The 23,156-nt window shown below is 44.6% G+C and overlaps 2 long non-coding RNA genes across 2 annotated transcripts; one reads left to right on the plus strand and one right to left on the minus strand.

Annotated features, from left to right (window-relative positions):
- Window positions 1-3,065: 3,065 nt before the first annotated feature.
- LOC127584380 (uncharacterized) lies at window positions 3,066-5,634 on the minus strand. The gene is made up of 3 exons (XR_007958380.1): window positions 5,562-5,634; window positions 4,804-4,921; window positions 3,066-3,844 (listed from the first exon to the last, which is right to left on the minus strand). It is a non-coding gene; the product is annotated as an uncharacterized LOC127584380 (long non-coding RNA).
- On the plus strand, window positions 4,752-22,747 carry LOC127584381 (uncharacterized). Its single transcript, XR_007958381.1, has 3 exons — window positions 4,752-4,958; window positions 19,931-20,111; window positions 22,634-22,747. It is a non-coding gene; the product is annotated as an uncharacterized LOC127584381 (long non-coding RNA).
- Window positions 22,748-23,156: the final 409 nt, after the last annotated feature.

A 23,156-nucleotide genomic window follows, 5' to 3' on the forward strand; every position in this document is an offset into this window, starting at 1 on the left:
TGCCTCCCAGATGTCTTCCTTTGTTCCAAGGCGATAAAACTAGCTTCTCCAGTCTATGAACATAACTAATGTCCCTCCCTCATCTTCTGGAATTATTTTGGTAAATCTCTGAAACCTTCACGACTATCCTAAAGTGCCCAGAACAGACAAAATACTTGATTCGTGGTAAAACTAGACTTCTTTTTCTCTTGGTATCCTGTGCCTACTACAACATTGCTGCTTCAGCCTGCTCTGCTGTTGTCACTGTTCTAGCTGGAAACCCCTTGTCTCGGTCTCAGGAGGTGCCTCTCTGCAACCCTGCTCCTGCAGTAGGTCTGGGATAAACTACGCTTGAGCTGGTCCGGTATTTGGACACTTCCCTGGTATAATTCTGTGGGCATCCATTGCAATCTGCAACTAAAAAGTCTCCTTCTCCCTCAACTGACAAATAGTCCTGCAGTTTCACGATCACCATTAATGATCCTAGCTTATCCTGAGTGTGGTTAATCCACTGAATGTCGCTTTCGCTAGGTGATGCAAGGTTTGTTTAGGTGGACCATGGGTTGAACCAAATCCAGTACAGAATCTGAAACAGACAGAAAACAGTGGGAAAATCTCAGGAGGTCAGGCAGCACCTGTGGAAAGGAACAGTTAATGTTTCAGGTCAAATACTTTGTGTCATATAATTGGGAGCCAAACTGTCACGATGGGATTTGAGTTGTACAGCACAGAGGCCCTTCAGCCCACCCTGACCATGTTGATCATTCAGTACCTATCTGCACTTCTCTCATTTACCTTTGGCTCAACTGCTTGTCTAGATGCCTAACTGTTGTGAGTGTCTCTGCCTCCACCACTCTCTCAGACAGTGCATTCTAAATTCCAACCACCCTCAGGATGGAAAAGTTCTTCCCTGAATCCCCTTTATTCCTTAATTTTGTGTGCTTCGTCTGCTCCAGAGAAAACAAACCCAACCTATCCAATCTTTGAGACACTCCATCCCAGGCAGTCTCCTGGTGAATCTCCTCTGCACCCTCTCCAGTGCAATCACATCCTTTCCACACTGTGGTGACCAAAATTGCAGATGTGGTCTCACTAATATTTTGTAACCTATGTCATAATTGCCCTGCTTTCATGTTCCTTGCCCCTGCCGATGAAGGCTTGAGCTAGTGTTTCAGGTGTGTAACCATTATCATTTTATGTAGCTTTCACTTATTTTGTCTCTGGGTCCAGTAACAAATTGGCAGTGGGGGATGCTGAAAGTTTACCGTTTTTATTATGCATATCCAATCAAACTGCAAGAAATTAACCTGCAACAATATTGGGTAGATGAAGAACAACATGCTAAAAACAACCAGCAAGTCAGGCAGCATCTGCAAAGAGGGAATGTTAAAGTTTATCAGCACTGATCAAAGTTTAAATAAAATGTAGAGCTTGTAAAATGGAACATAATTGTCACTTTCTCTGACATTGAAGACACTGCATTTTTCATTTAACCAAATAAGTCTGTATTTGAACTTCCCTTAGAAATGGACTATCTCTGTTCATATCTTCAATTTTGTTATGTTCCAGGAAGAAGCTATACCTACCCAGCCATTTCTTAAGAACTTTGGTAGAGCTATTTTCCACAATGTGCAGTTGTTACTCAGCATATAGAGCCAATGAGGACAAGATGCAAAGGGGATGGTGCTGGAGAGAAATGCCAGTGTTTTATCCCTTGCTTGAGATGAACTCAATTGCCTTTAAAACAACAAAAGTACGGCAAAGACCATACAGCAATTTCAGGCTGGACAATGAAGGTGATTGTGCCAGTGCTAACCATGTCCACTGAACAAATGACTAAAAGCAGGGAGCTCACATCACGTGACCTGAAGGGGGGCTTCATGCTTCTGCGATGAGCCAGAATTCGTCCTGTAGCTATTGTTAGCACACCTGGTTTAACTGTAAAATGCTTGGAGCTGTGATTCCAGGTTGATATCCAATACAGCACTGTTACTTTTGACTTGATATTTGCCTTTGGTTTCCAGTAAAGGACAGGTGACCGTCAGAGGGGTGGTCACTGCCTGAGTTTTTCAGGGTGGTGTCCTTGGCCTCCATTATAAGATCAGGTTGCCACGCTGTAGGAAGCACATAATTGTGCTGGAGAGGTTACAGAGGGATTCCCCAGGATGTTGCCTGTTGGGATTGTCAATAATGTCTACATCCCATGAACAATTAATTATAAAAAAAAACTGACACTCACCCTTATAAGCTGGAGATACTAATTTTTTTTTTCAAACCTGTTCTCCCACTGGCTGACTTGTAACCCAGCCTTTGCTCTGTAGCTCATTCTTGCGTTAATAAACAATTATATCAACCTCAGGTTCAAAATAAGCGTGGCCAAATATGAGCTGCCACTTGTGGGAGGAGGTTCCAAATACCAGTTTGGCAATTCACATTGAACAACAACCCAGTGGACGATGGTACTTTCCACTGTGCTTCTGCAGTCGCTTACAAAGCTTGATAAGCTGGATGCAGGAGACTTTTTCTCTTGGCTGAGGAATCTAGAACCGGGGCTCACTATCTCGGAATAAGGGCCATTTGGAGTTGAGATGATAATTCATTTTTTTCCACTCAGAGGGTGGTAAATATTTGAAACTCTTTCCCCAGGTGAGTTCATTCAAAACAGATTGATAGACTCCTAGATGTCAATGGAATCAGGGAGTACAGATTAGTTGATTGTCATATACACCAGGGTGCAATGAAATTCCTTGAGCGAACAGTATACGTAGTAATAATAAATACAGCAATGAGCGCAAAACAAAATGGTGTAAAGTTCAACAATGATGCAAAATCAATGTCAAAATCGAGTTTATTGGCATATGCAAGTGCACTTATTGGCATATGCATACAAATACGTGTATGCACAGGTGCAATGAAGAAAGCAGGTCAAACAGCATCTGTGGTGGGGGGGGGGGGGGAGGAATTGTCAACATTTCAGGTTGAGACCCTGCATCAGGGTTTTGACCTGAAATGTTGACATTGTTTTGTTTTACAAAAGTCTGTCATTCTCAGAACTAAAATTCACAATTGCTTTGAATGCAGTAAGGCTTACAAAGTGGTTTGAAATATTTGGCGAGAAGCTTGTTGCAGGCTGAATTTTCCCCAATTCTTATTAAAAACAACATTGAAATGACCGATTTGTAATTTAACTATATAATTGTATTGGTTAGAGAGAGTGTGGGAGGGAGAGGCTACATTTTCAAGCAATACATTTTCTGACCACATGATGGCAGCAGATGCTAATTCCATCCTTATCTGGACTTAATTTTTTTGCTTTTAGACAATAAGTCCTGAGAAAAACACACCCAAGTGCCTAAACAAAATAAAGTTTTTTCTAATTAACTTTATACTACTGATAAAGCACTGTCTCTGTAATAAATTCCAGCCTTGCAGAATTTACATTTTAATTAATTTTTCTTTAAGAATGCAACATGTGGCTCAAAGTCAAAGTTGTGTTGAATGTCATTTGCACAAGTCCATGTGTGCACAGGTGCAATGAAAAACTTATTTGCAGCAGCATCACAGGCACGTAGCATCAGATAAGCAGCATTCACAAGAAAAACATAAATTATACTCAAATTTTACAGTTGGAACAAAAACAGTCCATTTTAGTGCAAAGTGATCATAGTGTTGCTAACCTAGTGATTAGGGTTGTGCAAGTTGGTTCAAGAACTGAATGGTTGAAGAGAAGTAGCTTTTCTTGAACCTGGTGATGTGGGACTTCAGGCTTCTGTACCTCCTGCCCGATGGTAGCTGTGAGAAGATGGCACGGCCCGGATGGTGGGGATCTTTGATGGTGGATGTTGCCTTCTTGAGGCAGCGCCTCCTGTAATCAGAATCATATTTATTATCACTGACTCAAATGATGTGAAATTTGTTGTTTTGCGGTAGCAGTACAGTGCAAAAACATAAAATTACTATAAATTACAAAACTAAATAGTGCAAAAAGACAATTTATAGTGGGGGGGGGGGGGATGTTCCCGTGATGTATTGGGCTGAGTCCACCATCTCTGCAGCTTCTTACATTCCTGCACATTGTAATTGCCGTGCCAGACCGTGATGCAACCAGTCAGGATACTTTCAACAGTACATCTGTAGAAGTTTGTTAGAGTGTTTGGTGACAAGGAGAGGTTGCATAGACTAGAACTTTATACCCTGGAATGAAGGAGATTGAAGGGTGACCTGATAGAGGTGTATAAGATCATGAGGGGCATAGAGAGTGTGAAAACACACAGTCTTTTTTTCCCAGAGAGGGGGAGCTAAAAACAAGACGGCATAGGTTTAAGATCGGAGGCAAGAGATTTAAAAGGGACATCAGGGGCAGCTTCTTCACACAAAGGGTGGTGCGTATTTGGAAGGAGCTGCCAGAAATAGTGGTTGAGGCGGGCACATTAGCAACGTGTAAAAGGCATCTAGATAAGTACATGGATAGGAGAGGTTAAGAGGGCGATGGGCCATAAGCAGGCAGATGGGACTAGCTCAGTGGGCGACACAGTTGGCATGGACAAGTTGGGCCAAAGGGCCTGCTTCTATGACAAGCTGAACCTACTTAACTTCCTAAGAAAGTAAAGACCCTGGTGCGCCTTGTGATTGCATCTATGTGCTGGGCCCAGGGTGAGTCATCTGATATGTTAACGCCCAGGAATTTAAAGCTGCTGACTCCCTCCACCAATGCAGGTGTGGTCCACTGACTAATCCCATACCTCGAGTCCATACATTGGCACCACCCAGAATCCTGGTGTAAGGAGTGAACCACCTGACAAACTGCCTGCCCACCCAAGTCACCTCATCAGGCACCTCCGCCCCATCTGTGGGAGTCTGTAGATCTCACATCGGCCTCATCAGCCACATTAGGACCCACAGAGCCCGAGCAGAAGCAAGTCATCTCAACGTGAAGGGCAGCCTGTAGAAAGGAAGGTGGACATTAGTAACTTTTAATGGTAATATGACTTTGCTTGTGTTGTTACTGTCATAGAGTTCAGTTAGTTGCTATTATACCAAATGTTGGTGCATGTCTTGGCCAAAGTTTATTGAGTGATCAAACGTCCCTGACAAAATTAAAAACCCCTTTCCCCAATCTGAAAACCTAAAACCTTCAAGTCTTCTCTATCCTGCTTTGAACTTCCCTGGTTCAGTATGTTGCTGAGCTTTGGATTCTGGGTTCTGTGAGTTTACTTCTCAGAGTCATATTGCACAGAAACAGGCCATTTGGCCCACTTATACCACAACACATCAATCACCCATTTACACTAATCCTACATTTATCGCATTTTATTCTCCACACATTCTCATCGACTTATCCCCAGGTTCCACCACTCACCTGCACACTGGGGGCAATTTACAGCAGCCAATTAACCTACTAACCTCGGATGTGGGAGGAAACTGGAGCACCCGGGGGAAATCCACACTGTCACAGGGAGAAAGGACAAGCTCCACAGAGACACAACCCGAGGTCAGGATCGAACCCAGGTCACTGGAACCGTGAGGCAGCGACTCTACTCACCGTGTTGCCTCTTTGAACCATTCCAGTTTTTTAAACTCACCCTCTTGTATTTGCTTTGTCATCATGAGCAGAAGTTGGCTTGGTCCAAGTTTAACAACTGGACGTCCAGTTTGTTGCGTTTCCACAGTACAGGTAGTTCTGCTGTAACGCAATAGTTACATTCCTAAGAAGCTTCACATTATAGAAAGTCGCGTTACAGCAGAACAGGCTGTAGTTGCCTTCAAAGCACAGGTTTAAGCAGGTTTGCCTGATCACGATCGCACTATAACCAATGCGGTCCACGTAATGCAAATGGTGTTCCTCAATCCATCAATCACGTTATAACCAATTCGCGTTATGAAAACGCGTTATATTAGAATTACCTATACTGGAAGGTGGCATTTTAAAAATATTCACTCCTCACCTGGAGCTGGTGAAGCTGTTCACACAGGAGAAGGCCATTCAGACCATTGTGCCTGTGACAGCCCTTTCAAAGATCCATCCAATTAGTCCCATTGGCCCTGGCTCCAGTTCCATACCAGTTGAAGATATTGTAGCTCACCCACACACATTGGCCTTGGCAGTGAGTGTCATGAAGCTAGCTATTCGACTGTAGCTATCTTCACCTGGCCTTTGCTGGTGTGCATCTTGCCAAAGGACAGGAGGCAGCATTGCAGAACTTCAGCCTTTTCCTCCTCCAGGGGGAGTGCTGAGGCCAAGTGTGAGCATAATTGAAGCGGCAAGGTCACAGGCTGAATCTGGTTTAGCAACAGCATTAAAGTATTTGATCACACACCCTGAACCAGTACAGGAGGTCAGGTTCACTTTTCGCTAAGCAGGACGAAGAGAGTTATCTTTTGGATTTCTTCCAATGCTGTCAAAGGTCTTGGACAGGAAGCTAAGGGAGCATTGGGGTTTTTTTGGAGTTAGTCTCTTCTGTTATATTGTGAACTTAAAGTCAAAAGTCAAAGTTGAGTTTATTGTCATGTGCACAAGTACCAATGGGCAGCATGGTGGTGTAGCAATTAGCGTAACGCTATCACAGCGCCAGTGAGCCGGGTTCAATTCCGCCGCTGTCTGTAAGGAGTTTGTACGTTCTCGCCGTGTCTGTGTGGGTTTCCTCCGGGTGCTCCGGTTCCCACATTCCAAAGACGTACGGGTTAGGAGCTGCGGGCATGCTATGTTGGCACTGGAAGAGTGGCGACACTTGCGGGCTGCCCCCCAGCACATTCTAAGTACCACAAAGAGATGCATTTCACTGTGTGTTTCGATGTACATGTGACTAATAAATATCAATAAATAAATGTATGCACAGGTGCAATGAAAAACTTGCAGCAACATAGCATCATAAAAGCAGCATTCAGAAGAAAATGTATCCACTCTGTATTGCTCTGTCACTCTATGACTCTATAAATGCCCACATTGATCTGCGGTGCTGTCCTTGAGCAGAAACACATGGCTTTTGGCAACAGTTCCCAACCAATGGGAGGCAGTGCACTGTGTTGACCACAACCCCCAAAGCAGCAGCCTCCATTGGGAAGTCCATAAATCCAGCCATCACAGATAATGAGTATCTCCTAGGCCTGATAGCAGGAAGGATGTCCAATTCGGAGCTGGAGAAGGGAATGTTCAGCTCCACAGAACAGCCGAGGAAGCAAAGAAACAACAAGCACTACTAAGTCAGCTCGAATTCTACTGTGCCTGACAGGATCTCAGCCCCAGGGCCCCAAACATCCCTCAGTCATGGAGGACACTCTGCCTTCATCTCCAGCTCCACCTCACGCTAGTGCTGAGCATCACTTGGAAAAGCAGCTCCAAATCACGGTAGTGTAGCGGTTAGCGTAACGCTATTACAGCGCCTGCGACCCGGGTTCAATTCCTGCTGCTGTCTGTAAGGATTTTGTACGTTCTCCCCATGTCTGCGTGGGTTTCCTCCAGGTGCTCTGGTTTCCTCCCACATTCCAAAGACGTACGGGTCAGGAAGTTGCAGGCATGCTATGTTGGCGCCGGAAGCGTGGTGATACTTGTGAGTTGCCCCCACAACACTCTACGCAAAAGATGCATTTCACTGTGTTTCGATGTACACGTGACTAATAAAGATATCTGATCTGATCCGAATCCTTCAGGCAATGGCAATGATAATGATGTCTCGTTTCATACAAGCAAGGAGGCCTTTGGGCCCTTCATGATGGTGTTAGCTCTTTGGAAGAGCCATCCTCATAGTCCCACTCTCAAATTAGCCCCCATTATTATTTTTTAGCTTCTTTAGTAGCTGCAGTGTTGCAGCAGTGAGTATTGCTGCCTCACACCCCCCCCCCCCCCATCAGGTTCCATCCTGGCTTCCGATGATCTGTGTGGAGTTTGCACGTTCTCCCTGTGACTGTGTGGGTTTCCCCTGGGTGCTCCAGTTTCCTCCCATATCCCAAAGACAGTAGGTTAACTGACCATGGTAAATTGCCCCTTGTATGGGTGGGTAGCAGGAGAACTAGTGGAGAGTTTATGGGCTTGGGAGAGAGAATAGGCTGCAGGGAGGTAAATGAGGTAAATGTGTGTGCTCTCAGAGCTGTCATAGACTTGATGGGCCAAACAGCCTCTGTGTCTACTGTAAAGAAATATAATATATGCTAATTTAGCCACTTTCATAGAACCATACCACAGGGAAACACCCTTCAGCTGAGTCCACACCAACTATCAAACATCCATTTACACTTAACTCCTTCATTCCCATCAACCCTCCCGCTCACGTACACACAAGGGGCAATTTACAGCGGCCAATTAACCCACCGACCCAGAAAGTGAGAGGAACCCAGAGCTCCTGGAGGAAACCCACGAGGTTACAGGAGGAATGTGCAAATTCTACAAAAACAGCACCCGAGGTCAGGATCGAACCCTGGTCTCTGGCGCTGTGGGACAGTGGCTCTACCAGCCGTGCCACCCTGTCACCCTCCTTTAGTGAACGTGTTTCCAGGCAGCACATTCTGATCGTAACAACTTGCTGTGAGTATCGTTATTTTGCCCAGATGGGATAGCCTCTGGAAGCCTACTCCTTGGTCAGTAGTCTGATCTTACACACCACTCGTCATCACTGGCATTGACTTCAGGTTTGGAGCAGGATGGCTTGGGCGGGATTGCTGTGCCTATTATCCAGTATCTGGTGTATTGGGTTGTGCAGCCAGTTACCCGGTAAGGGCTGGAGTGGTCAGTTCACTTCCGCTGGGTGGGTTGCCGAAGCCCCAAGGTGACAGTTAAGCATTCAGGAGGAAGCCGGAAAATCTGAGGGTGAGGACAAGAGGTGCTTCAGAGATTTACTGGTCACAGTGGAGCTGCATGATTGCGGACTTCCTCTTCACATCAAGCTCCTGACATCCTGAAGCAACAACGTTTCTGATTGCAGGAAAGAGAGAACCTTGCATCAAGACACCTTGGTCGGCATGGATGAGTTGGGCTGAAGGGCCTGTTTCTGTGCTGTATAACTCTGGAACGTAGTTAGATAATTTCCAGTGCAATAGAGTTGAAAATTAGGGAAAGTTATGGTAATGCAATGTCAATCCTTGGTGGGACCCCTCCTGTAATACTCCACACAGTTCTGACCACCATATTACAGGAGGGATATGGAGACATTGAAGAGAGAGCAGTGAAGGTTTACAAGGTCAATACCATAAACCTGAGGGTTTACATACTGGGAAAATGAACAGACTGGGTCTCGTTTCCCTAGAGAAAAGAAGGCTGAGAAATGACCCATCCTTAAAATGATGGAAGATCTTGATTAAGTGGTTGCTGAAAGAATATTTCCAGTTGTGGGCAAGAGCCTGAAGGGAGACCATCAATACAAGGCAGCCACCAACAGACCCAAAGGGAAACTCCAAACAGATGTTCTAATCCAGAGATCAATGAGCATGTGAAACTCACTGTGACACAGAGTGGCTGAGGTGAAACGTATAGATGGACTCAAAGGCAGATTGGACAACGATGCAGGGAATAGATGATAAATGTGACTGAGGGAAGATGGAACGGTACTCGAACAGAATATAAACCTGGCTGTGGACTGATTGGGCCAAATGACCAGAGTCCTGATGCAGGGTTTCAACCCGAAACATTGACAATTCCTTTCCTGTCACAGATGCTGCTTGATCTGCTGAGTTCTTCCAGCAAATTGTTTGTTGCTCCAGATTCCTGCATCTGCATTCTCTTGTGTCTGCATCTGCCCGTTTCTGTACATCCTGTCTAATCCAACATAGTTTTAATGATGTTATTTGATAGGTAAGTGTTGGTCAAGATGCTAGTGTTATGTACCAGCAACAATAGAAACACACTGAGTCATGTATAAGTGTTAGAAACTATTTTATTAATAACTACCGTGATAATAAGAAAAGCAAAAATGTTAGATGTTAAACATTAACCCCAAACTAATAAACTCAAGGCTTGTGTGTAGCAAATTCCCAAACTCCAAGTCTAGGAATAGTTCTCAAAGTTCAGTTCAGCAAGGCATAAGGTGAAACGTGAGCAAAGGCTTTGCAAAGCCACTGTTGACTGAAGAGAAAATGTAGAGACAATGTAGAGAGAAATTATGAAATCCACATGTTCCACGATGGAACCCATACGACACCTCAATCTCCGATGGTCTCCACTGCTTTGTTCTGAAGTATCTGCCACCCGAAGGCATTCGATACATGGCCACCCACAGAAATACCTGTTTCCCACTACAGGTTAACGACAAAATGGACTCCAAATTTTTGCTCCAAAAATCCATACATGGATTGTAGTGACAGACACAGCTGTTGTTCTTCATCCATTGATACAGAGACCAGCAGTCAGTCTCTCTCTCTCGCTCTTCAACTCACTGAGCAAAACAGCCAGCACATTGTTATAGCCTTGCTGTCTTGATAACACCACACTCACACACTACTAATCTACTGTCCAGGTGCCTTAAAGGGAAATTCATCAAATAGCAACCTGGTTCATAAAACTAGTGAGAACTTTTCATTTTTTTCAACTGTGCTGCAAGAGGTTTGGCATTCACAAGAAAACAGATGGGGTTTATTTTATCAGATGTTACCTGTGACAGTGCAGCAATCCCTCAGCACTGCAGCAGGAACATTGTCTTGGTTTATACATAAAAGTTTCTGTGAGGCGCAGCCAACTCCATCCCCTTCACAGATGTTCAGATAGAAAACAGCTCTCAACAGCTGGAAACCTCAACAGCAGCCCAGAGGAAAACTTGGCCCAGCAACTGACCTGGCTGACAGCTGGTTGACCGGAGTGTCAACTGATCAATAACTTGGAGCCAGGGGCAGGACTGAAGACAGGACTCACTGCAAACAATCTTCCTTGTAGCAAAGGTCTGCTTAACAAGAGTCTGCAAGTGCAGCAAGCAGAAATCCTGACTCAATAAGAAATGGGGTGGCTCAGTGGTGCAGCTATTTGAGCTGCTGCCTCACAGTGCCGGAGACCCAAGTTCAATCCTGACCTCCGGTGCTGTCCGTATGGAGTTTGCACGTTCCCCCTGCAGTTCCTCTGTGCTCCAGTTTCCTCCCATATCCAAAATATGTGCAGATTTGTTGGTTAATCGGTAGTGAAAATTGCCCCTAGTGTGCAGAACAGTGGCAGAATCTGGAGGGAGTTAGTGGGAATGTGGGAACAATACAATGAGAGTAATGTAGGTTGAGTGTAAATGGGCTGTTGATGGTGGTATGCTATTGATGGGCCGAAGGGCCTGTTTCCGTGCTGCATCTCTCTCTATGATTCCGTGACTTTAGGATCCCTTCTCTAGGAAGGTACAATGTGTACAATGAGTGTACATAAGTGTACAATGTTAATTCAAAACATTTGACAAACAAATCCCTGCATTCTGCGCTCCAGGCAATTTTGACAAGGTAGAGTTGTACCACTGCACCCTGATACTATCACTCTGGATCGAAATGATCCTCACTCAACTTCCTACATGTTCTTTAAGCTCTGCACAAGGGGTGCAAATGCTTAATCAGTTGCCTGCACTGCAGTAGGAAGACTTGCATTCTAATTCTGAGATTCTTTTCTGTGGAATCAGATGGACACAATGCCCATACATTACTGTCGTCTGCACTTAGTGCATCCAACTGGGGACTCATTTCTACCTCTGCATCTCCCAGACTGGAATTTTGTTTTATTTAAGATAAGATTTCTTTATTGATCACATGTACATCAAAACACACAGTGAAATGCATCTTTTGTGTAGAGTATTCTGGGGGCAGCCTGCAAGTGTCGACACGCTTCCAGCGCCAACATAGCATGTCCACAACTTCCTAACCCGTACGTCTTTGGAATGTGGAAGGAAACCGGAGCACCCGGAGGAAACCCACGCAGAGACGGGGAGAACATACAAACTTTACAGACAGCGGCTGGAATTGAACCCGGGTCGCTGGCCCTGTAATAGCATTACGCTAACCGCTACACTACCGTGCTTGCTGGAAAAGTAACATCTTTTGCCCAACTCCAGTCATCTCTCAACTGCGCAGCTTCTTGGGGCTGGTTAACAAAATGTGGACCTGAAGTCACATACACGTTACACCTGATCAGGACAATGGTTTCTCCGCCTGAGGGACGTTGTTAAACCAGATGGTTTTTGTCAACAACCTCATAGCTTTGAGGTCTCTATTACTTATACTTGCATTTTTAATCACAAATTTATTTAATTAATCAATTTTCAATTCCTTCAGATTACTGCTCTCCTAACCCTGTGCTCTATTTCTTAAATTTCTATTCCACTAATTAATTGATTATGAAAGAGTATACTACCAAGAGGTTTGACTGCACCTGACCCAGAATGAGGTTGCCGTCAGTCGGTGAAGAAGGGGCTAGTGTATGACTATATCCACAAGCCAATTTCACATCAAGTCTGTGCTACAGGAACAGAACCAACACATCCCGTACCCTCCCTAAACTTCCTCCCATTTAAACCTCTAGAAGTGTCGGGGCAACAGTACTACCTGGGGAGTCGTGGTTCAAGAAGGCTACACCACCATCTCGGATACAAGCATCAAAGGCCAGCCTTGGCAATGATACGTATCCCTCAGACAAATGAATGCAGGACTGTGCCCTACAAAGCCACTGCTGGGAGTGTGGACTTACTTACTGGTGTAAAGTTAACTTGCTCAGTGTTTGTTTTCAGTAATGTTATTGCTGGAGGAGCATACTGACAATCCAAATCATTGCTGCTGAGCACTCATACGAAACAAATTAGGAAAAGTGAAGTTAGGTCCATGAGATGCACCATGTGACATCATAGAATCATAGAGCAATACAGCACGGAAACAGGCCCTTCGGCCTAACTCGTCCATGCCGACCAAGTTGCCTACCTGAGCTCGTCCCATTTTCCTGCCTTTGGCCCATATCCCTCTAAACCTTTCCTATCCATGTACCTGTCCCAAATACTTTTTAAATGTCATAATTGTCATTCAGAAGAATGAGAGGGGAGAATTCAGCAGAATGAGAGGGGATCTTATAGAAACATATAAAATTATGAAAGGGATAGATACGATAGAAGCAGGAAGGTTGTTTCCACTGGTAGGTGAGATTAGAACTAGGGGACATAGCCTCAAGATGCTGGGGAATAGATTTAGGATGGAAATGAGGAGAAACTGCTTTTCCCAGAGAGTAGTGAATCTGTGGAATTCTCTGCCCAGGGAAGCAGTAGAGGCTACCTTATTAAATATAGTTAAGACATAGATAGATTTTTGCATAGTAGGGGAATTAAGGGTTATAGGGAAAAGGCAGGTTGGTGGATCTGAGTCCACGGCCAGATCAGCCATGATCTTATCGAATGGTGGAGCAGGCTCGACAGGCCAGATGGCCTCCGCCTGCTCCTATTTCTTATGTTCTTTTGTTCTGTTCTTATGTACCATCTCTAACACTTCCTCTAGCTGCTGTTTCATAATCTACAACCTCTATGCATGGAGACCAACAAATCAAAGCTGACGGCCAATTATGACATCCTCAACCTGGCACTTCCAGGAATTTCAGTCAGTAGCCTGCCCATACATGCATTATAAGCTGGAACTAAGTAAAAGGACAGATGATAGTATTCAGTTCTGCATATTTCCCTTCCACCCACTCAACACCAACATCCCCCATCCCTGAATCTCCCTCAATGACCGAGGCATCCCTGAAACCCCTCCAATAAACAGCAAGTTCCATTACCCCATCATCATTCCCCCCTCCAAGAGCAAATAATATTATAGCCAGTGGCACAAAGTTAGTCAGCCCTGTGCTAAGCACACAAGCAGCGTCATGTATCCCATTTATTTGCTTGCAATAATGTGTGGGAGGATGCACACTATATGCTCATAAAAAGAGATTGATCAACCTACAGCTGTGAAGAGCATGATGTTTGAATGAATTGACTATACAATTGTGAAACATTGCCATCATTTGTATCAACCGTGTACATGCAATTTTTTAACGGAAACGTTTTTCAAAGAAGAAGTGCTTTGTGGTTAATGATGGTTTAATTTCAGCCTCTGTCTATTCTACAGAATTGCCAGTAGAGATTACATCCATGTAGCAGGTTCCGTGGAGCGTAGGAGAGAAATATCTAGTGGGCCTTATTTGGCCCACAATTGTGTACCACAAGTCTTAATGAAAGGGAGAGCCTCAATTTAACATCTTAGCTGAACGATATCACCTCTGGCAGTGAGGCATTCTTTCAGTACTGCCCAAGAACTCAAACCCACAGCCGTCAGCTGCAGAAATGATGTTGGGGGGGCACCTGACTTCCCTTGTGCACTGAATTAGACTGAACCTGACTGCTGACGAATATTAGAAGTTCAACCATTTCTGTTTGTTGAACTACTAATGGTTTATTTCAACATGCTTCATCCTCAGTGACCAGACATAGATCCAGGTGTGGCTCATGTAGTGATGTGTCCAATAACAGAAAGGCTCAGACAGTTTGTAGCGCCCCGCTCTGTCCTGCCCCTGTCACCACTATGATTTAATTGTAGAGTATTTTGTCGATGTAAAATGCCAGTTATTAATTAAAAAGAGAATCAACTTCTCTGTTGACTCTGTTTTTGCATCTGATTCTAGGAACACCCTCATTAACCTTCATGGTCAGTCTTATCATACACTGTTCTTCCTGGGACAGGGCCCAGCTAAAATCTGACTCCCATAACCCAAAGTCATATGGTATTGGTTTATTATTGTCACTTGTACTGAGGTACAGTGAAAAACTTGTCTTGCATACCGATCATACAGGTCAATTCTTTGCACAGTGCAGTTACATTGAGTTAGTGCAGAGTGCATTGAGTACAGAGTGCAGGTAAATTGAGTTAGTACAGAGTGCATTGAGTACAGAGTGCAGGTAAATTGAGTTAGCACAGAGTGCATTGAGTACAGAGTGCAGGTAAATTGAGTTAGGACAGAGTGCATTGAGTACAGAGTGCAGGTAAATTGAGTTAGTACAGAGTGCATTGAGTCCAGAGTGCAGGTAAATTGAGTTAGTACAGAGTGCATTGAGTACAGAGTGCAGGTAAAAACAAGAACAGTACAGAGTAAAGTGTCATAGCTACAGAGAAAGTGCAATGCAATAAGGTGCAAGGTCACAACAAGGTAGATCGTGAGGTCTGAGTCCATCTCATCATATAAGGGAACCGTTCAATATCCTTATCACAGTGGGATAGAAGCTGTCCTTAAGCCTAGTGGTACGTGCCCTCAGGCTCCTGTATCTTCTACCTGATGGAAGAGGAGAGAAGAGAGAATGACCCGGGTGAGTGGGGTCTTTGAATATGCTGGCTGCTCCACCAAGGCAGCAAGAGGTAAAGACAGAGTCCAAGGAGGGGAGGCTGGTTTCTGTAGTTGTCTACTATAGATTGACCCTAGTATGTGGGTGAATGGTGGAATCTGGGGGGAGTTGATGGGAACTTGGAGAGAATAAAATGGCATTAGCATTGGATTAATGAATTGGGTTCTTGCTGGTCAAGGCGTGACCAGCAAGCATCCACTTCATTAATCTATACGACTCTATGTGTTTGTGATTCTAATCCCATCTGCCATCTACACTGGGTGTAATCTATAAGTAGTCAATTAATGTACCAACCACTTTTCTTTGGGATGTGGGAGGAATCTACTGCGCCCAGGGAAAACCAAGTGGTCACAGAGAGAATGTACAAACTCAATACAGACAGCACCGGAGGTCAGGATTGAACAGGTCACTGGGACTGTGTGGCAGATGCATTACCTACTGCACCACTGTGCCAGTCAGATAAGGTGCATCTAGTCCACAGGTGCAGGTGACGAAGTGGGAATGTACCCTCTTTCCTTTACCATTTAGTCTTTGTAATAAATGTAACCTTATCCCAGGGGCATGGAGCTAATTGTGGTTTTATGTTGTATTGTTCCTTCTAAGCTTTACTGAGCAAGAGGGTGTTTGACAGATTACATTGTCACAGGTAGCTAGAGAGAGAAGGAAACATTGTCACAGTCACATAGGCAGGCAGTCCTTGCTCAACCAAATAACAAGCACTCTGCCAAATGATTTCCCAAGTGGTAAACTATGGAACCCATCATTTAGTAACCCTGAGGCAAGGCTGACTGATTTACGACTGACTAATGGCTAAAAATGTGAAAAATCTTTCTCCTAAGTCATCATTGAACCGTGTGCAATGATGTGATGTGAAATCCAATAGGGAGGGGAGAAATAGTTTTGGAATGAAGGGTTTCACAGAGGAGCAATAGGAGTTTGGGTTTAACGTATAATGTAAAGCTTGGACCAAGCTGTTGGGTGGATGAGGTACCCAGTACTGCCTTGATTCTACTCACCAGCAGACTTTGATCTCGGACTAAGAATCACAATGAACAGTGCACATGAGATCACTGGACGGGCTAGGGCTAGGAGAAGTGGGTAAGTGCAAGGGGTGTCCAGTTGGAGGCCTTCAATATGATAAAGGGTTTTGGTAGCGTTGATGTAGAGAGATGTTTCCACATGTGAATGGGACCAGAACAAGTCATAAATAGAAGATAATTGCTAATAAATCCCACAGGAAACTCTAAACAAACTTATTCATCCATGGAACATGGAATGGTAGGGAATAACTGAGGTAGTTAGCATCAGTGCTTTTAAGGACAAGCTAGAAGATCACTGAACAGAAGGAAGGAAAGGTTTTGGTCTTTCTCATTTTTTTACATTCGCCCGCCTACACATCGTTCATATGGCAGAACCCCACAACTGCTCCAACACTGACGCTTGCCAGTTCCTTTCTCCCAGTGTGTAGTGTGCTGGACACATAAGGAGCTGGTTGGCATCTCCGTGCTCACACATTGGGCTGTCCCCTAAATCAGGCTTGTAGAACAGAGCATTAAAGCATCCAGACCTGGATAGGACACTGATTAGTCCATAGGTTGGAAGAGAGCTCAACACCCTGGCGATTAAGCTGTTGTTTTGGTGTGAAGTACTTGTGACAATCACATCTCACCTGTCTTTTTGCCTTGTTGGACAAATACCCATAATGGAGTGGCACAGCTATGTTGTAGCAGCACCCACGCCTCTCAGTGGAATGCATGGTGCATGAGCAAGAATTGTTGTCTTTATTCTTAATTAGAGAGTTGCTGTTCCCAAAAGCAGATTGAGAGAAGGACATGTTACACAACCAGTTACTACCCTCAGGGTTGAGTTCAGGGCACTAGTGGGTTTGTTGGTGGGGCTGCAGTGCCCCATGGCTGGCAATCAGTATAGAAACACAAGCTTGGATTCGTGAAATTAGCCATGGATGTTGCTGTCAAGTCTCCTTATCACAGCACTGCAAAGGTTGACCTTCTCTGAGTATTATTTACATAAGCACGCACGGTGGTGTAGCGGTTAACATAATGCTTTACAGCACCAGCGACCCGGGTTCAAATCCGGCCGCTGTCTGTAAGGAGTTTGTACGTTCTCCCCGTGTCTGCGTGGGTTTCCTCCGGGTGCTCCAATTTCCTCCCACATTCCAAAGACCTACAGGTTAGGAAGTTGTGGGCTTGCTATGTTGGCGCTGGAAGCGTGGCAACACTTGCAGGCTGCCCCCAGAACACTCTACACAAAAAGTTGTATTTCACTGTGTGTTTCGATGTACATGTGACTAATAAAGATATCTTATCTTACCTAAGGCTCCTCTCCATTGTATCTCTCAACTACACCAGCTTGTCTGTGAAGGGAGGTTCACACCATTCAAGACCACCTTGATCCTTTGAAATTCCAGAGCCTCACAGGAGTGAAACAGCGATGCAGTGGTCTTTATTTGACAGAACCTGAATCTCTATTGGTTAAAAGGCTCCTGGCATCATATCCCAAGACAAATCAGATTTTATTTTTGGAAAAGTCTTGCCAAAGGATGACAAGCCCAAGTTACCTGCCTCAGTGGGAAGGACACCTCTGAGTATCTCTTGATTCTCTTAATATCTATCAATCTCGGTCTTGAATGCCCCATGACTTAACCTCCACAGCCCCCTTGCATAGACATCTCCAATGATTCACCAACTTCTGGGTGAAGAAATTTCTCTCGGGAAAGAGAGAGAGAGACAGAAGGGGGGGCAGGAAAGGGAAGAGAAGGCAAGATGCAGAGGGAGGATGTGGGAAGTGAGGGAGAGCATGTGAGGGACGGGAAAAAAGAGAGAGCAAAAGAGGTGGGGGGGAATGAATATCTGAACTTTCCCCAGTAGTTTCATATGCTGAGCCTCTTTATAAAACCACTGGCTCGGTGTAGTCGGAGAGCACCTTTGTTCCTGAACCTGGAGCACATGGCTGTCACGTGACAGTAACAACACTGACCCCACTGGTCAGAGGACGGCATTGTTCCTCGGATTGGAAGTGACACCACTGTCAATCAAGGTGTGGCTCCACCCCCACCCATCAGGTGTGGGTGTAAGGATTGGTCTAGGAGAGCACCTTTGTCCCTGAAGCTGCCTGACCATTGGCCATGGCAGGCACCTTTGTCCCTGACCTCCAAACCATTGGCCTGTCTAAATTACCTGGCCAGGCTCCATCCAGCACTATAAAGAGTGTTGCACTCCCCTGGCCCTCCCTCTTTTGACTGCCCCAGGAGTAGTGAAACAATGCTGCAGAGACCACTGTTAAGAGTCTGCACTACCATGTGGTTTGGGAGCGTCTTAGTCAGATTCCAGGGAGTGTTAGAGCCAATGCTTGTTTGGGCCAGGGTATTCAGGCATTGAAGTGTTCATTCCTTGATAAGCTGTACCTTGTTTATTGTGTGTTTGTGTGTGTGTGTGTATATCTCATCCTTGTTGCGATTCCCCCTCATGTTTGCGTCACCTGTGTGTGTGTGTGTGTGTGTGTGTGTGTGTGTGTGTGCGCGCGCGCGCGAGTGTGCATCCGTTCCCATCCATTCTGTCCCTGCATTTGTCTTTGTAAATAAATTTTCCCTCTTTAAAATACAAAGACTGTGTGTCCAGATAACTCTACCTTTGAGATTCCAAAAGAACCTTTTCACACAACACTCGGCCACAACTAGAGTATTGTATTCAGTTCTGGGTGCTGCACTTTAGAAAAGATGTGAAGGTTTTGGAGACAGTGGGGAAGTGATCTACCAAAATGATTCCAGGAATGAAGAACTTTAGTCCTGTGGATAGACCAGAGAGGCTGAGGCTGTTCTCCTTGGAACAGGGTTTGAGGGAATGCGATAAAAGGATTTAAGATCATGGAGGTTATAGACAAGGTAGGTAGACAGAAAATCCTCCTGTTGAGGCAGGGGCCAAGAACTAGGTGACATAAAATGAAGGTGATTGGCGAAAACAATTTTTACACAGTGAATGATTAGACTTTGGAACTCACTGCTAGGGTGAGTCATGGAGGCACATTCAAATGTGGCATTGAAAAAGGAGTTGGATAAGCATCTGAAGAGAGAGGATTTGCAGGGATCAGCTGGATGCTCTTGTATAGAACAAGTACTGACCTTAGTAGGCTGAATGGCCTCCTTCCTGCTCTAACCATTCTGTTATTCCATGATTGTGGGCCAGTGATACACCGCTCTGCACTGGACACCAGCTCAAGTTTGGGGCTGGTGGTAATCAGTTTTTCTCTGGCTCTGGAGCTGATCTAACCCAGGGATGGGTTGTATCCCTCCTGTGCTCCGCATCTTATAGCAATAAATACAACTACGACTATAGGGTTGGATGGGTAAAAATTGGTAAATTGGGTTATTATTGTCCAGAGGATGTGCAAGACACCAAAACTGGAGGAATACAGAGATTTGAAGGTCATTGAAATAAAGGAGGTTACATAGATAGGGAGCTCAGTGAGGAATTTAAACATTCTGAAATTAATGTTATATTATTAATAACGATAACAGCAAAGCATTTTTCATTTGACCATTTGAGTTGTTTTTGCTGTTTAAAAGTGCAACTACAACTTGGCTTAACTAATTACATTTTTTTTAAATAGAGAACTATTTTTTAATTGCTTGACAGGTGATCAACTACTAACAAGGGGAGACTGTGAAGACCAGTTCCCCAAAAGATATACTGACAGGTGTGGTGAGAAATGATGGGAGGAGAGATTCTGGGGCGAAGGAATGCTTGTACATGATGTAGCTCAAGTTCCCAGTTTCTACAGGAACAATCTTAACTGGGACAGCTGTGGAGGATGGGGGTGAGTGTTGCTATCTCTGCTTCAATGTATCCCTCAAGGTTTCATCAGCCTTTTCATTCTACAACAAGGACTCGGTCTGTAGAAGGACCTTGGGTGCCAAGGACAAAAATCAGCACCACGCTTGATAATGTTCGTTGTGGCGTGATTCAGAAAGAGAAACCAAGGATGAATCCCACCGATAACTCCGTTTCCATGTGTTGAAATAGCACAGTCAGCTGGTTATCATGGCCCGATGCCTTAGGTCATCACAGGATGCAATCACATCAGTACCTCATCAACAATCCTTCCAAGGATTAAACTCGCATTGACAAGTTGTCCTGTTTTTTCCAAGGTTTGTGTGTCTTATCAAAAGCCATTACTTGGGAACCCAGGGGAATCCCTTTTTTTTACTGCAAGCCAATTTCAGGACCAAACAATAACTTTACTTATCTATCCAATGTATTGCATCAGGAACTATCCATGCCTAAGCGCTGAAGAACCATGTGACTTGCAGACCCATTCCAGAGGACAGTGAGTCAACGTGGGCCTGGAGTCACTTGAGGCAAATTGATTTCCTTCCCCAGTATTAAAGTGGAAGTTTATTTACCACAGTTCATTGTACTCCGCTGCTGTGGGATTTGAACTCATATCACCAGGTCATTGGCTCAGAGTTTTTGATTACAGATCTAGCAACATACCATGTTCCCAATCACATGACTCCCCCCGTGTCCTACTGCACCATCCAAATGCCCCTGGCTGCCCAGCAAGTTCATCATTGCCAAGCCCTACCCTTCTATGCTGAAGTCACCCACTGGATGATTCCAGGTCATCAATCAAATAGCCTTTCACTTTTTTAACCAAACTACGGAAGTCATAGAGTCATAGAGTGAAAGAGCAAGGAAGAGGCTGCAGTACATGTGTCAGTTCAGGTTTGTTATTATCATTCCAGAGCAACAGAGAACATCGCGTGAAATATATAATGAAGCATGCCATTCCTCATATGTAATGAAGAATGCCATCTAATATCAATGAGTAAAGTGTTAAATTGGTGTAGGACATGCATTTCCTGTTGCTCATGTAGTGACAGCACTGAGAGCCCTGACCACATTTGTGGTACGTTGTGTATTCCCAACATTCATTTGCAGTGAGCAGAATAATATCCAAGACACCAGGAGCCCAAAACTCTATTCAAAGGTTCCTCACAAAGCCCACCAAGTCCCCAGTGACCATCAGCCACCCATTTTTACACGAATCCTACCCTAACCCATTTTATTCTCCCCACATTCCCAGCAAATCTCTATCAGATTCTGCCACTCACCCAGACACTAAGGGCAATTTATAGTGGCCAATTAACCTAGCGACCAGCATGCTTTTGGGACGAGGGAGAAAACCAGAGCATGTGGTGGAAACCCACGAGGTCACAGGGAGAACGTGCAAACTCCACACAGACAGCATCAGAGATCAGGATTGAATCCAGGTCACTGGAGCTGTGAGGCAGCAGCACCTGAACCAAAGAGTCATAGGGTTGTACAGCACAGAAACAGGCCCTTTGGTCTATGGCCATGCTGACCTTTTTGCCCATCTACACTGATCTCATTTGCCTGCATTAGGCCATTATCATTCGATACTTTACCCATTTAAGTGCCTGTCTACATATCTCATTAAAAAATTATTGTATCTGATTCCACCAGCCCCTTTAGCAGTGAGTTCCAGATATCAACCATATCATATTCTGCCAGGACATACACAGTAAATTGCAGGGCCTTAGGGGCATTAATGTACAGAGAGAACTTGGGGTGCAAGTCCATACCTCCCTAAAGGTGGCAACATAGGGTAGTGAAGAAGGCATTTGGCATGTTTGCCTTCCTGGGCCAAGGCACTGAGCTTCAGAGTTGGACAGCGTATTGCAGCTGTTTAAAACATTGATCAGACTACATCTGGAATATTGTGAACAGTTAAAGTCACCACAGTACAGGAAAGATGTGGTAGCAATAGAGAGAGTGCAGAAGAGGTTCACCAGGATGTTACCTGGAATGGAGGGCTGTAGTTATAAGGAGAGATTGGATAAACTGGGATTGTTCTCACTGGAATGTAGGAGGCTGAGGGGTGACCTTATGGAGGTTTATAAAATTATGAGGGTATAGATAGGCAGGGTCTTTCTCCCAGGCAGAGAAGTGTAGAACTAGAGGGCATAGGTTTAAGAGGGGAGAAATCTAAAGGAGGTCTGAGAGGTAAGTTTTTCACACAGAGGGTGGTGGTTTTCTGGAGCGAGCTGCCAGAGGAGATGGTAGAGGCAGACAGTATTTAGACTGGTACTTGGATAGGAAAAGCATAGAGGGATATGGAGCTAATTCAGACAAATGGAATTAATGTAGATAATGTCCAAAGACATACGGGTTAGGAGGTTGTGGGCATGCTATGTTAGCGCTAGAAGCGTGGTGACACTTGCGGGCTGCCCCCAGAACACTCTATGCAAAAGATGCATTTCACTGTTTCGATGTACATGTGACTAATAAAGAAATCTTATCTTATCTCTTATCTAGGTATCACAGCATGGACAAGGTCAGATGAAAGGGCCCATTTCTAGGCTGTGTGATTCTGTGAACCACTGTGTAAAAAACTTTCCCTTCAAATGAGGAAGCAGAGGGTTAAGAAATTGTGACCGTACATATAACTGATGAAAAAACCACCATGCAAGCCCCTGACTCAAGACCAGGTGGTAATTATTGTGTCCGGAACTTGACAGTAAACCAATTATACTAAACAATGAGTGTGATGTTTGTCTTTGTATCTTAGGCACCTGTTCGAATCTTGTGGAACCGCATTGATTAAGTGTGTGTGACAAGGACTGTATAAATTAATGTCTGCTGCTTTGTATTGTGGAGAACTCCGATAAAGACTCTGAATGAGTGTTAAAGGAGGATTCTCCCTTGGTAGTATACTGCTAATATACAAGATTTAACAGAATCAATCCGTGGCACTGTGTGATTTTGCAGCAGGCAGGAGTGGGAACTTAAATTGGGATAACAAAAGCCTCTTTAAATATCCTTCCTCCCTCCTTAACTC

This window comes from Pristis pectinata, chromosome 29 (genome assembly GCF_009764475.1).
Source record: "Pristis pectinata isolate sPriPec2 chromosome 29, sPriPec2.1.pri, whole genome shotgun sequence".
NCBI classification, from domain to species: Eukaryota; Metazoa; Chordata; class Chondrichthyes; order Rhinopristiformes; family Pristidae; genus Pristis; species Pristis pectinata.